At 39.7% G+C, this 12,869-nt stretch overlaps 1 long non-coding RNA gene across 1 annotated transcript; it reads left to right on the forward strand.

The window, feature by feature from the left end:
- Positions 1-3,070: 3,070 nt before the first annotated feature.
- LOC134734619 (uncharacterized) lies at positions 3,071-5,002 on the forward strand. Its single transcript, XR_010117751.1, has 3 exons — positions 3,071-3,278; positions 3,813-3,917; positions 4,889-5,002. It is a non-coding gene; the product is annotated as an uncharacterized lncRNA (long non-coding RNA).
- Positions 5,003-12,869: the final 7,867 nt, after the last annotated feature.

A 12,869-nucleotide genomic window follows, 5' to 3' on the forward strand; every position in this document is an offset into this window, starting at 1 on the left:
TAACACACATATACACTGAAGTATAAGTAAGCCTTCAAAGCAACCAGTAAGAAAAGACAAATTACTTAGACTCATAACAGACTTCTCAAAAGAGACCAGGTAGAATATGGAATATCATTACCGAAGAGTTGAAGGAAAATATTGGGCAACCTAGAACTTAATTTTCAGCTAAAGAATTATTGAAAACTGAAGGTTAAGTAAGGATTTTGAGATGAAGACTAAGCCTCAAAGAGCTACTAAAGAAGGAATAATATCAAACCCAAAAAGAAATAGTGTGTGCAAAAAGCATTTTTCCTATTGTAAGTGGTACCAACATGAGTAAATTAGAGTTTTAAAATTTTCGCTTTTATAAGCTATAAAAGAGGTAAATTCAAATAATCATTGTCTATACCAGACAATAAGTAAAAATAACAATTAATCAGGGAAGGAGATGAAAAAAGGAACTAAAATACTAGGCAAGGAAAACATAGAGAGTGAACGGAGATTGGGGATGGGCTAAGGCATAAAGTCTAGGGTTCCTATATTATTAAAGAGTAGCATAGAGACTTTTTATTAATTTTGGATTTTTCTAAGTCAGATAAAAAGTAAAGAGGTTAAGAGTAAATACTAAATGAAAAGGAATAGAAGGAAATAAACTCCATTAATCCAATAGAAGGAAAGGATGGGGGAAAATAAATAAGAAAAAAATCATATTTTATGCAAAACACAAATTACGATTACAGAAATAAATCCAAATATATCAGTAATCACAATAAATGTAAGCAAAATAAATAACTGGGTTCAAATAGAGATATTGCAATTAAACCAACAAATCCAGTTACATGCTACTTGAATGAGATACGTTTAAATCATCATAATAAAAAATATATACTAAACAAATACTAACTAAAAGAAAGCCTGTGTGACTCTATTAATATCCATCAAAAGAGATCTTAAGAAGAAATGTGTTATTTGGACAAAGAGGGTCACCGCAAACAGAATAATTCTTCAAAAAGTTACTTTGTTAAAAAGCAAGACTTTGTCTATAAAACCATTTTCTCACAACTTTCATTGCAACCTTTAGAGAAGTGTTTTTACTAGGGAAAAAAATAACAACATCTTCTTATCCCACCTCCCAAGTAAATCATACCTAAAATTACTAAGTTTTGTTCTCGTCTTTCTTTTTAAATTAACCCCATGGCAATCTAAAAGCTGCTTAAAATGTTCAGTAATGTCAGAGGAAAAGGATTCCTGTTCAGTACTTGTGTTATTTTATTTATTAAATCCTGATTGCAAAGAGCAGCAAAAGGAATTACAGATTTAAGTGAGGGTTCTCTGCAGGTTGAGAACACTGATTCTCGTGTATTAGCAATTACATTAAATATTATAAAAGAAAAATTTCCAGGCTTAAGAGTAGGTAGTTTCAGAAACAGAGTAGGTGTTTCTTATGCCAGATTTCAAATACGTATTTTATAATCCATTGGCATTTTGATTAGCTTTCTTTCTTTACTTTTTCTGTTTGTGAAATAATATGATTGTCCCATATATAAAGTAGGGATAACAATACCTGCTCTACCTAGCACAGGGCTATTGTGAGGATAAAACTAAATATATGTGAAAGCCCTTCACAAACCTTTTAGTGCTATGTAAACGTATGGTGTTATTCTTATTTTGAACCCATGCTCCTATGATGGATTGTTAGTATTAAAAGCTTTACCCACCACTTCTTAAACATGCCTGTAATATCTCACTTATCTGTTATCGTACACTTTGTCTAACCTTTAAGAGTAAAACTACCATCATTTATACATTTACATAAGTAAATGGTAATGGTAAAGAGTTCTCACCATTCACCTTTCTGTCACTGAACATGCTACATATATATCCAAAATGAAGAAAAACTAGTATAAGTGTTTAGTGTAAAAAAATGTTTTTTCTTAGTAATGGGTTTTGGAGCTCTTACAAGCCTGAGACCAGAATGTCTTGCCATGCCTTGCTATGGTTTTAGACAGGGTCTCATTCTGTTGCCCAGGCTGGAGTGCAGTGGCACAATCTCAGCTCACTGCAGCCTCTACTTCCCCGGCTCAAGCCATCCTAGCACCTCAGCCCCCAGGTAGCTGGGACTACAGGCATGTACCACCACAGCTGGCTAATTTTTGTATTTTTAATAGAGACAGGGTTTTGCCCTGTTGCCCAGGCTAGTCTAAAACTCCAGAGCTCAAGCAATCCTCCCACCTCAGCCTCACAAAGTTCTGGGATTACAGGCATGAGCCACTGCACCAGGCCTTATTCTGAATTCTTGAGGTGGCTGACATGAGTTAGAAAATACAAACCAAAAACAAAATAAAAGAAAGTAATTGGGACACTAATAGAGCCACTGGCCAGAAATCAGTGGGAAGCGTGGTCCCCATGCAGATGGAGTCTGAATGCATCAGCCAAGACATCGTATCAATTACGCTCCTCACAACAGGAGATCGGGGCGGTGCATTTCTATAACCACCACAGCAATGGAGAAGCCGGACAGCACTGTGACTGGGATGAAAATAAATGTCACTAATGAGAGGCAGACCAATGCGTGGATCTCTGGATGTAATATGACACCACACTGCTTCTGTGGTATTCCTGCCGAAAATGCATATCCTGAATCTAATCATGAGGAAACCCCAATCCAGATTAAGGGGCTATCCGTACAATAATGAGCAGTATTCTTCAAAAATCTCAGTGCCATGAAAGACAAAGGCTGAGGGACTGTTCCAGATGAAAGGAAACAAAAGAGGTGCGACAACTAAATTCAACAGAGACCCTGGATTGGGTCCTGTGTGAGAGGGGAAAGAATGCTATAAAGAGAATTGCTGGGACAATTGATGAGCTGGATTATGGGCTGCAGATTTGATGAAAGCATTGCATCAATATTAAATTTCCTGAATTTGAACACTGTGTTGTGATTACATAAGAAATTATTCTTGTTCTTAGGAAATATGCACTGAAGTTGCATATTTATGCAACTTTTATGCCCTTTATGCCATATAATATTTGTATTATACCCCTTTCATAGTAGTGTATGCAACCTTCGCTTGAATAGTTTAGTAAAATAAATTCTGTAAATTAGAGAATATGAAGGGCATCTTCTGAAAGGTACAGTAATTGAGATGCATATCCAACTGCTGATTTCATCAATGATCAAATACTGCATCGAGGCATGAAAAGTACATGAGTGGTATTAAAACACATTATTAACATGGACTCTCTTGGCTTCTAGCCAGTGAAATGAAAGAGGTGCTGAGTCCAGATTTTATGAGGTAACTATCTTTTAAAAATCATGATTTGGTGATTCATTATTGCACATGCCAGAAACTCCACCCCAGTGGATGCAATTATCTTTTTTTAAAAAAGCTAGTTAGATAAGATTATAATTGTGGGCAAGCTGACTTGGATTCATTAATCAGTACTGCCACACTGGTTTACTGTAAAGGGGGCAGAAAGGAGGGGATAATCGGCTACCAGTGTATATTTTCAGCTATAGAAATTTAAAAATAGATAGTAGGTCAAGAAGAACACACCGAGACATTTGAGATGTTCATATCAAACTAATTTTCATTATTCTTGCACAAAAAACAGGCTTATTACTTTAAGTTTTCTCTCCATTCACCCAATGTGTCCAGTTTATCCTTTTCAAAGCTTGTTCACATTCATTTACTCCTAGATATTACATCAACCTTGTGAACTACCCAGCTGCAAAGACAAGCTGCCCACTCAGGCGGTTACTACTGTGTAACCTTGGACAAATTACATAACCTTTCTGCACTCTCAATTTTATTGTCCCTGTGTTACAGATAAGGATTCTGAGACTTGGAGCAGCTTAACAACTTGTCTAAATCACTAAGCAATTTAGTGTTAGAGCTGGGAGCTTCTATGGGGCTTTCAACTCCCCCACCAAGGTAAAAATTATTTTCCATTGAACACCAGCGTTATTTGAGTTCAAGGAATGTTGCTTAACAAGGTGTTGTTTGAAAATAGAAGTCACATTTCTCATTAAGTAGGCTAAACATTTTTTTCTGCCATTCAATTCTATTCAATAAGCATTCATTTGGAAGGCAGGCAGCGGAAAGGGAAAAATGGAGAAGGCTTTGGAGTCAGAAGCTTTGGATTTGAATCCAGGTTCTCTACTTACTCTGTGCTCAATTTTCTCTTTGGTAAAATGGAGATCCTGTTATGTAATCTGTATGTTTGCTGAGATGAGTGGCAACAATAGATGGACATAGTGTGCATTCAACCAAATATAGCTTTTTAAAAATATGTTATTTGTTGATTGCCTGCTATTCACCAGGAACCTTGCTAGGCACATGAAACACAGAGACAGAAAACAGTCCTTGTGGAGGGGGCTCCAGGAATTAGTAATGGTTCTTTTTTTCAAGACAGAGTCTTGCTTTGTCACTTAGGCTGGAGTGTAGTGGCATGATCTCGGCTCACTGCAACCTCCGCCTCCCAGGTTCAAGCAATTCTCCTGCCTCAGCCTCCCAAGTAGCTGAGATTACAGGTGCCCACAACCACACCCGGCTAATTGTTGTATTTTTAGTAGAGAAGGGGTTTCAACATGTTGGCCAGGCTGGTCTTGAACTCCTGACCTCGTGATCTGCCCGCCTTGGCCTCCCAAAGTCTGGGATTACAGGCGTGAGCCACCGTGCTTGGCCTAGTAATACAGTAAGCATATGAAGCCAGCCATATATGCTGCAGTGGTTTTTTCCTTGGTGTGCTTTTTGGTTTTATGTATGAATTTATTTTAAGAGACGAGATCTCACCCTGTCACCCAGGCTGGAGTTCAGTGGCATGGTCATAGCTCTCAGTAGCTGAGATTACAGGTGTGGGCCACAATGCCTGGCTAATTTCTATTTTTTTTTTTTTTTTGTAGAGAAGGAGCCTCACCATCTTGCCTAGGGTGGTCTCGAGCTCATGAGTTCAAGTGATCCTCCTGCCTCAGCCTCCCAAAGTGCTAGGATTACAGGCATGAAATACTACACCCAGCCTCTCAGTGTGCTTTTTAAATTGTGTTTACATTCTTACTTTTCTAAAATGTTTTGTTTTTATATTATAAAATATATATGGTTATTTTATGGTTTTGTGTAGCTTTCTTTTTTTTTGGAGATGGAGTCTCACCCATCCCCCAGGCCGGAGTGCAGTGGAGCCATCTCAGCTCACTGCAACCTCTGCCTCCCTGGTTCATGCGATTCTCCTGCCTCACCGTCCGAGTATCTGGGATTATAGGCTCCCGTCATCATGCCCGGCTAATTTTTTTGTATTTTTAGTAGAGACAGGGTTTCGCCATGTTGGCCAGGCTGGTCTCGAACTCTTGACCTCAGGTGATCCACCTGCCTCAGCCTCCCAAAGTGCTGGGATTACAGGCATGAGCCACCATGTCCAGCCTGTGCAGCTTTAAACTCAGAAAGCCCTTCTTGACTTCTGAGATCAGATCAATATTTATTTGTATTTTTTTCTAGTCACTTTTTTTCCGTTCACTCTCCCTTCCCCTCCCCTTCAGTCTCCTCACGCCCACCCCCACACACCGCCCTAGCCTAAGGGAAGCAGAGGCAAAGCACCTCCTGGCATTTACTTGCAACACCATCCTTTCCCAGGCAGCCTCATTAGGCTCTAAACCTTTGTGATCCCACTCCCAAATCTTGATTGTGGTCACAGGTGGGAGGCTGAGGGTAGGATGGAGTCCTTATAAAGTCCCTATGCAGTTTGTAAGCATCAGAATACAGAATACAGATTTTGTTAGCGGTTACACCAAGTCTTGACACCTTAATAGACACAAAGCTGCTGCTGGCCAAGGTCAGAGCATCTCGGAGTGTGTGGGTATAGGGGTAATGGGGAAGGGATGATGCAGAAACAGAAAGTCTTGGATATGCTTCTTTTCTTAAAATTGTGAGAAGCAGCAATATGCATGTGATGGAAATATGCATTCAACCCATTCATCCTAACAAATATATATTTCTCAATAATAGAAGCTATGAAAGGAGACCCTCCCCTCCAAATGCATAGTTCAAAAGCATGAACCCTTAAGAAAATGACAGGGTAATTAGCAGAAAAGTCTTGTGAGAAATAAAAATATACAGTTGATCCTCCAGATCCATGGGTTCCTTATCTGTGGATTCACCCAACAGAAAAAATGGATGGTTGCATCTGTACCAAACATATACAGACTTTTTTTCCTTGTCATTATTCCCTAAATACAGTATAACAACTATTTACTTAACATTTACATTATATTAGGTATTATAAGTCATCTAGGGATGGTTTAAAGTATATGAGAAAATATGTGTAGGTTAGGTGCAAATATTTTATATTAGGGACTTAAATATTCATGGATTTTGGTTTCCACAGGTGTCCTGGAATCAATCCTCCATGGCTTTCAGGGGATAATAGTATATACAGATAGATAAAACATATATATATATATATATACACACACACACGTATATACACACATATATATATATACAATACATACACATATGATATATAATACATATTATATATATATATATATATATACGCACACACACCAATCTAGTGTATTTCTGAGAGAGAATTTTAAGGCAAATTTCTCGTTATGTTTGTGATTGTGTTTAATTACAGGGTAATGGCATTTCGCTCTCCCTCTTTAATCTGGATGACTGCAGCAGCTTTGTGACTGATTCCCCTGCTTGCCGCCCTCCACCTCAACCCATCCTCCACAGTTCTGCCCTCTGCCCCCTCCACAGTTCATGCAGTTCTTAGGTCTAAAGCCCTCCCTCCCGTGGCGTACATACTCCTGTGGCCTTGCCTCGTCCCTTCTGTAGTCCTGTCTTCTATCATTTCCCCTGTATACAGCCTATATGTTGACCACGCCAAAGCATCGTTTTCCTAACTGACCGGGTTCTCTCTCTGATGTCCAGGCGTTTGCCATTGTTACCTTCATCCAGAAAGCCCTTTCTCCATCCCACACCATGGCCATCTGGTCAAATACAACATATTCTTCACATCTAAGCTTTAGCATTGTCCAGTCTCCTCAACAGGCAGGCAGAAGCTATCTCCATTCTGCTCTCATATAGTACCTTGGGCTGACCTTGTATTATCTTTGTTTTTTTCTGTGATTCTCTTGCCCACTAGACACTAAACTTGGTGAGGGCAGGAATCTTCTCATTCATTCCTTGCATCCTTAGTACTTATCACAGTAGTGGAAATCAACAAAAATATGCTGAATTAATGGTCTTTGATAGCACTATCATTTTCCTTCTACATATCATGTAGTTATCTAGTGTTTCCCAAAACTAATGATGCTTATCACTTCCCTTGTTTAACTTGTCACCTAGGAAACGTCCATGCTTATTAGCTAAGTCTATCTTTCAAACCATGCCTCCCTGTCCCCCAATCAGCCAGAGGAAATTAATTATTGATAGCAGCACTCTGATTTTCCCCCAAAGGCAAACCAAGAGCTAAGACTCAACCCACTGTCCTGCTATCATAAATAACACATGTAGAAGGGCACAAACACAGTGCTACGTCCGAAACGCATGATTAATACCTGCTCCCTCTGTAGACCTAGCATAGCGGGCTCACAGTGAGGATGTAAATTCATTTTTCCAGAGCAAACGTTCCTCTTGGGGGACATCCACTCAACCTCAAGGAGAGAGTAATGACCACAGCCCATAGGCCTTGGGAGATGAGTAATTTACTGCTGCTAGGCAATTAGTGGTGCTAGAAAAAAAATTGCTTTCATTTAAAATTCTCTTTAAGCCATATGTATCATGGCTCATGGGATAATTTATGTATCATTAGAAACTAAGAAACATACATCATCCTAATAAATTGTCTCCCCCATTCACCATAGCCAACAGCTCCGGATGTTTTTAAGAAGTCAAAGTTTTGCTGTCCTTGTTATGTAAGGTGGTGTGGAAATGCTTGTCTGTAATTCGTTTAGCTTCCTATTCACTCCCTGGTTCTCTGGCAGAGACAGATGGCAAGAGAAATGTTTGCCATCTTTTTCATGCACTGGTTTGCAGTAGCACTTGCTGTAAATGAGCCCATAGTAAAACAATCATGAGTTGTATTGTTTTTCCTAACAAGGCTGGAGGTCATATGGCAACTGGGCAAAACACGCTTGAGTTCAGAATGTGAATCACTCTAAACCAAGTCTCAGTTAAGGGTAAAACATTAAATGGAAAGCCAGAAAATGAGGCTTTTCACTGATGGAGGGTGGGGCGTGGGACAAAGGAGAGCAGCTCAGCACCCAGCCTGCAGGCACAATGTGGGAACCTTGATCAATATCACCAAACACAGAAGTTTAATCTCCATCTTTGTAAGGCAAAAAGTGGCTCCACAGCCACTTATTTGTGAAGACAGAGGAAAATGTTGTACCCAAATGCCTGTTGAAAAGCAAATCCATGAAAAGACGTGGCAGAAACTTAAATGTGTATCACTAAGTGAAAGAAGCCACTCTGGAGAGGCGACATACTATAGGATTTCAACTATATGACATTCTGGAAAAGGAAAAACTATGGGGACAGTAAAAAGACCAGTGGGTGCCAAGAGTTCAGGTGTGGGGTGGTGGTGAGGGACGAATGGCTAGGCAGAGGAGAGGATTTTTAGGGCAGTGAAGCTACTCTGTATGATACTATAATGGTGGATACATGCTATACATTTGTCCAAATTCAGAGTGTGCAACACCAAGAATGACCACAATGTAAACTATGGACTTTGGGTGGTAATGATGTGCCAATGCAGCATTCATTGGTTGGATTGTAGCTCATATACCACTCTGGTGTGGGATGTTGGTAATGGCAAAGTCTGTGCACATGTGTGGGCAGGAGGGATATGAGAACTCTCTGTACCTGCCTCTCAATTTTGCTGTAAACCAAAAATTGCTCTAAAAAAGAGTCTGTTTTTTAAAAAAGCAATTCCAACTCAAATTCATGCTTTTCTTTTATTAAATTTATTAAATTTAAAAGTACATTCCTGGGTTCCTAGCCTTTTCTTTAAAAACCGTGCTTTAATCACTGAGTTATATAATCCTATCATCAAGATTCGCTACGTAACTTGTGGGGCCCACTGAAAAATGAAAATGTGGGGTCCCTTGTTCAAGAAATATTAAGAATTTCAAGACTGATGGAGGACCATTAAGCCAAGCACAAGATTCTTTGAGAATGCACGGATTACACAGCCACAAAGCTGGCCCTGCATGTCAGCAGTATCCAGAGCCTGGAACATCTCAAGTGTAGGAAGGAAAAGCAGAGGTGCTCAGTTAGCACCTGCATCAAGACACAGGAGCAGCAGTTTCTTGTTCCTGTGCCTATTGTCCTTCCTCAAGTTCCTGATACCAGAATGCTGTGCTTAGGGTTTAGCCTGTAAGGTCCTCATCACTCCTCATGCATGCTTTACAAACTGTGTGAAATTCTAGATATTTGGTAGAGAAAGACTCAACCTCATTGCAATATAGTAGGCTACCCTTATCCACTTTCTGTGGTTTCAGTTACTAGAGATCAACCATGGTCTGAAAATATCGAATGGAAAATTCCAGAAATAAACACTTGATAAGCTTTAAATTGCTTGCCATTCGGAGTGGTGTGATGAAATCTCCTGCTGTCCCATCCCATCCATCCTGGCACGTGCATCCTCCCTTTGCCCAGTGTGTCCATGCTGAGATGCTCCTCATCCATTAGTCATCAACATTGTCTGCTCCTGATATCTAACCATTGACGTCACCATGGCTCAGTGATCCGGGACCCCCTTCTGATGTATCACTGGAAGGTCAGTAGTGGCCTATCGTTATATCACAGTGCCTGTGTCACTCACCTCACTTCATCACATACACATTTTATCATTTCACATCATAAGAAGGGTGAATACAGTATAGTAAGATATTTTGTGAGACCACATTCTTATAACTTTTATTACAGTATAGTGTTATAATTGTTCTATTTTATTAATACAGTATATTGTTATTATAATTGTTCTATTTTATCATTGTTAATACAGTATATTGTTATTGTAATTGTTCTATTTTATTGTTATTGTTGTTAATCTCTTACTGTGCCTAATTTATAAATTACACTTTATCGTAGGTATGTATGTATAGGAAAAAACATAATATATAAAGGATGAGTATCCCTTATCCAGAATGCTTGGGAACAGGAGTGTTTCAGCTTTTGGATTTTTTCAGCTTTTGGAATATTAACATATACATAATGAGATATCTTGGGGGTGGAATCCAAGTCTAAACATGAAATTCATTTATGTTTCATATATACCTTATATACATAGCTTAAAGGTAATTTCATACAATATTTTAAATAATTTCATGTATGAAACAAAGTTTTGACTGTGACCCATCATATGAGGTCAGCTGTGAAGCTTTCCACTTGTGGAGTCATGTCAGCAAAAGTTTCAGATTTTGGAGCATTTCAGCTTTTGGATTTTCGAATTAGGGATGCTCAATCTTTACAGGATTCAGTACTGTTTAGGGTTTCAGGCCTGTACTGCGGGTCCTGAAACATATTCTCTGTGAACAAGGAGGGACTACGTGGTTAAAATGTTCAAACTTCAAGTGAAGCAAAGCAAAATAAAATTTGCCCAAGTTACAAGAAAATAAAGATGGAGCTGATTAGCAGTAAAATGAGGTCTATTCATCTAATGTTACTGCAATATGTGGCTGTCATAAGTGAATTCTTCAGGTATCTGGAATCGTACCTGTAAGCATCACAGCTCTTGATATTGTGAAGAAACAACTCTGTGGTCAAGACCATGGTGGTAGTTTATTGAATATACCTTTCCCATGACTTTAGAAAGGCCCCTGAACATCAATACAGTGCTGGGCTATATATACATATGTGTGTGTGTGTGTGTATATATATATACACACATATACATGTGTGTGTATATATATATATATATATATATATATATATATATATATTTTTTTTTTTTTTGAGACAGAGTCTCGCTCTGTTGCCAGGCTGGAGTGCAGTGGCACAATCTCGGCTCACTGCAAGCTCCGCCTCCTGGGTTCACACCATTCTCCTGCCTCAGCCTCCTGAGTAGCTGGGACTACAGGTGCCCTCCACCATGCCTGGCTAATTTTTTTGTATTTTTAGTAGAGACGGGGTTTCACTGTGTTAGCCAGGATGGTCTCGATCTCCTGACCTTGTGATCCACCCGCCTCGGCCTCCCAAAGTGCTGGGATTACAGGCGTGAGCCTCTGCACCCAGCCAGTGCTGGGCCATTTTTACATGAAGGTCCACAGGGACAAGAGGGCGACTGGCTACCCCTAGATCAAAAGGCTGGGCTATTGTGCTTTTCATAAACTCACGATTCCAAGCGTGGTCTTCCACTGGATCAGTGTACCCTTTTTACAATTGTTGGAGTGTAGGTCCTCAGCAGGTGTGGGGGACAGTGCCTTGAATCGCACGAAGAGCTTTTCCTGACTACCCTCTCTCACTCTTCTGCATTCACCACTTCGAATCAGCAATGGGTTGAGAAGGAAGTGGGCCTGAATTTTATACATTCTGACAAGTTTGGTTAAGGGGGTAGAGCTAGTAGAGGACTGAGGGTCTCACCCAGGGTGAAGGACTGAGGCTTTGTGACAGCTTGTGCACCTTCTGGACCTTTTCTCTTCCATCAGGACTGACAGCTGTGCCCCAGCCATTTAGGCTGCTTCTCCTTGCTGCTCCTCTGTGGCTAGGTGTGAGCTTCTTAGGGCTGAACTGATCATTGTCTCCAGGACAGGGCTGGATGGGGGACTTTTGCACACTTAAAGTTCTAACTAGAACAAAGTCCACCAGAAGTGTGTGGTGAGCACATTATAAAATAAAAATCTTCCTGGCTGGCCCAGATGAATAGATTTGTACATTTGTAGACCATGTTAGTGAGACATTTTTTTTTGAACAGCTAATAGTCATTGAGCACTTAGGAGTCACGCCCTATTCTGTGCACTTTATGTTTGACTCATTCAATCCTCATAATCACCCCATTTTATGGATGAGGAAATCTATGCATGGCGTGACCCGTCCAAGGAGACTCAGGTAGCAGTAGGAAGAGGACAGCTGAGGCAGACAGGTTGCAGAAGCAAAGTCATGTCTGCATTATTCCATGGTCCCACGGAAACTATTGCAAACATGTTAGAGAATCAAAGGGAAATAACAGCTCAGGAATGAATTCAATACCAGGCTCTGCATAAATTATGTGACTTAAGTGCCAGTCTTCATTGAGGTTTATCATCACTTAGAGGAAGAAAGTAACTTGTTCAGGGCGTTAAAGTTAGGTTAAGCTGGAATTTTAACTCAAGTCTGTCTAGATGGCTCTTATGCCCACACTCTCTCCTACCAGCCCAAGTGAAAAAGCTTTAAGATGTTGTATATGGTTTTGACTGTGTCACCACAAGCCAAGGAGTTAAATTCAAGGGTTGGGGATCCCAGAATGAAACCAGCAGGCAGAAAGAATGTGTCTCCTAACTTTCACAGGGAACCCTCTAAGTGGAGGCCTATGATAAGAGATAAAATGATTTACCCCAGATGCATCTATTAGCAGAATTATGAGACAACATTGTTCAATAAAATCCAAATAGACAATACAGTTGATAAAGTGACAATTGTTTAACATTATTAAAAAGGGAGAAAACAATGTTTCTGTAGATGTGAGCTAACCCTGAAAAACATTTTTCTTTCTAAAACTGTTTTGTCCAGCTGGAGGGAAAAGAAATAAAACATGAAAGCCAATAGAAGAATAATATGAGCATGAAAACCCATCATTAATCTTCTATTCAAATGGCAGTCACAGCTGCAGAATAAATGAAAGGCTTTTTTTTTTTTTTGAGACAGAGTCTCACTTTTTCACCCAGACTAGAGTGCAGTGGCAGA

Source organism: Symphalangus syndactylus, chromosome 12 (assembly GCF_028878055.3).
Source record: "Symphalangus syndactylus isolate Jambi chromosome 12, NHGRI_mSymSyn1-v2.1_pri, whole genome shotgun sequence".
Lineage (NCBI taxonomy): Eukaryota > Metazoa > Chordata > Mammalia > Primates > Hylobatidae > Symphalangus > Symphalangus syndactylus.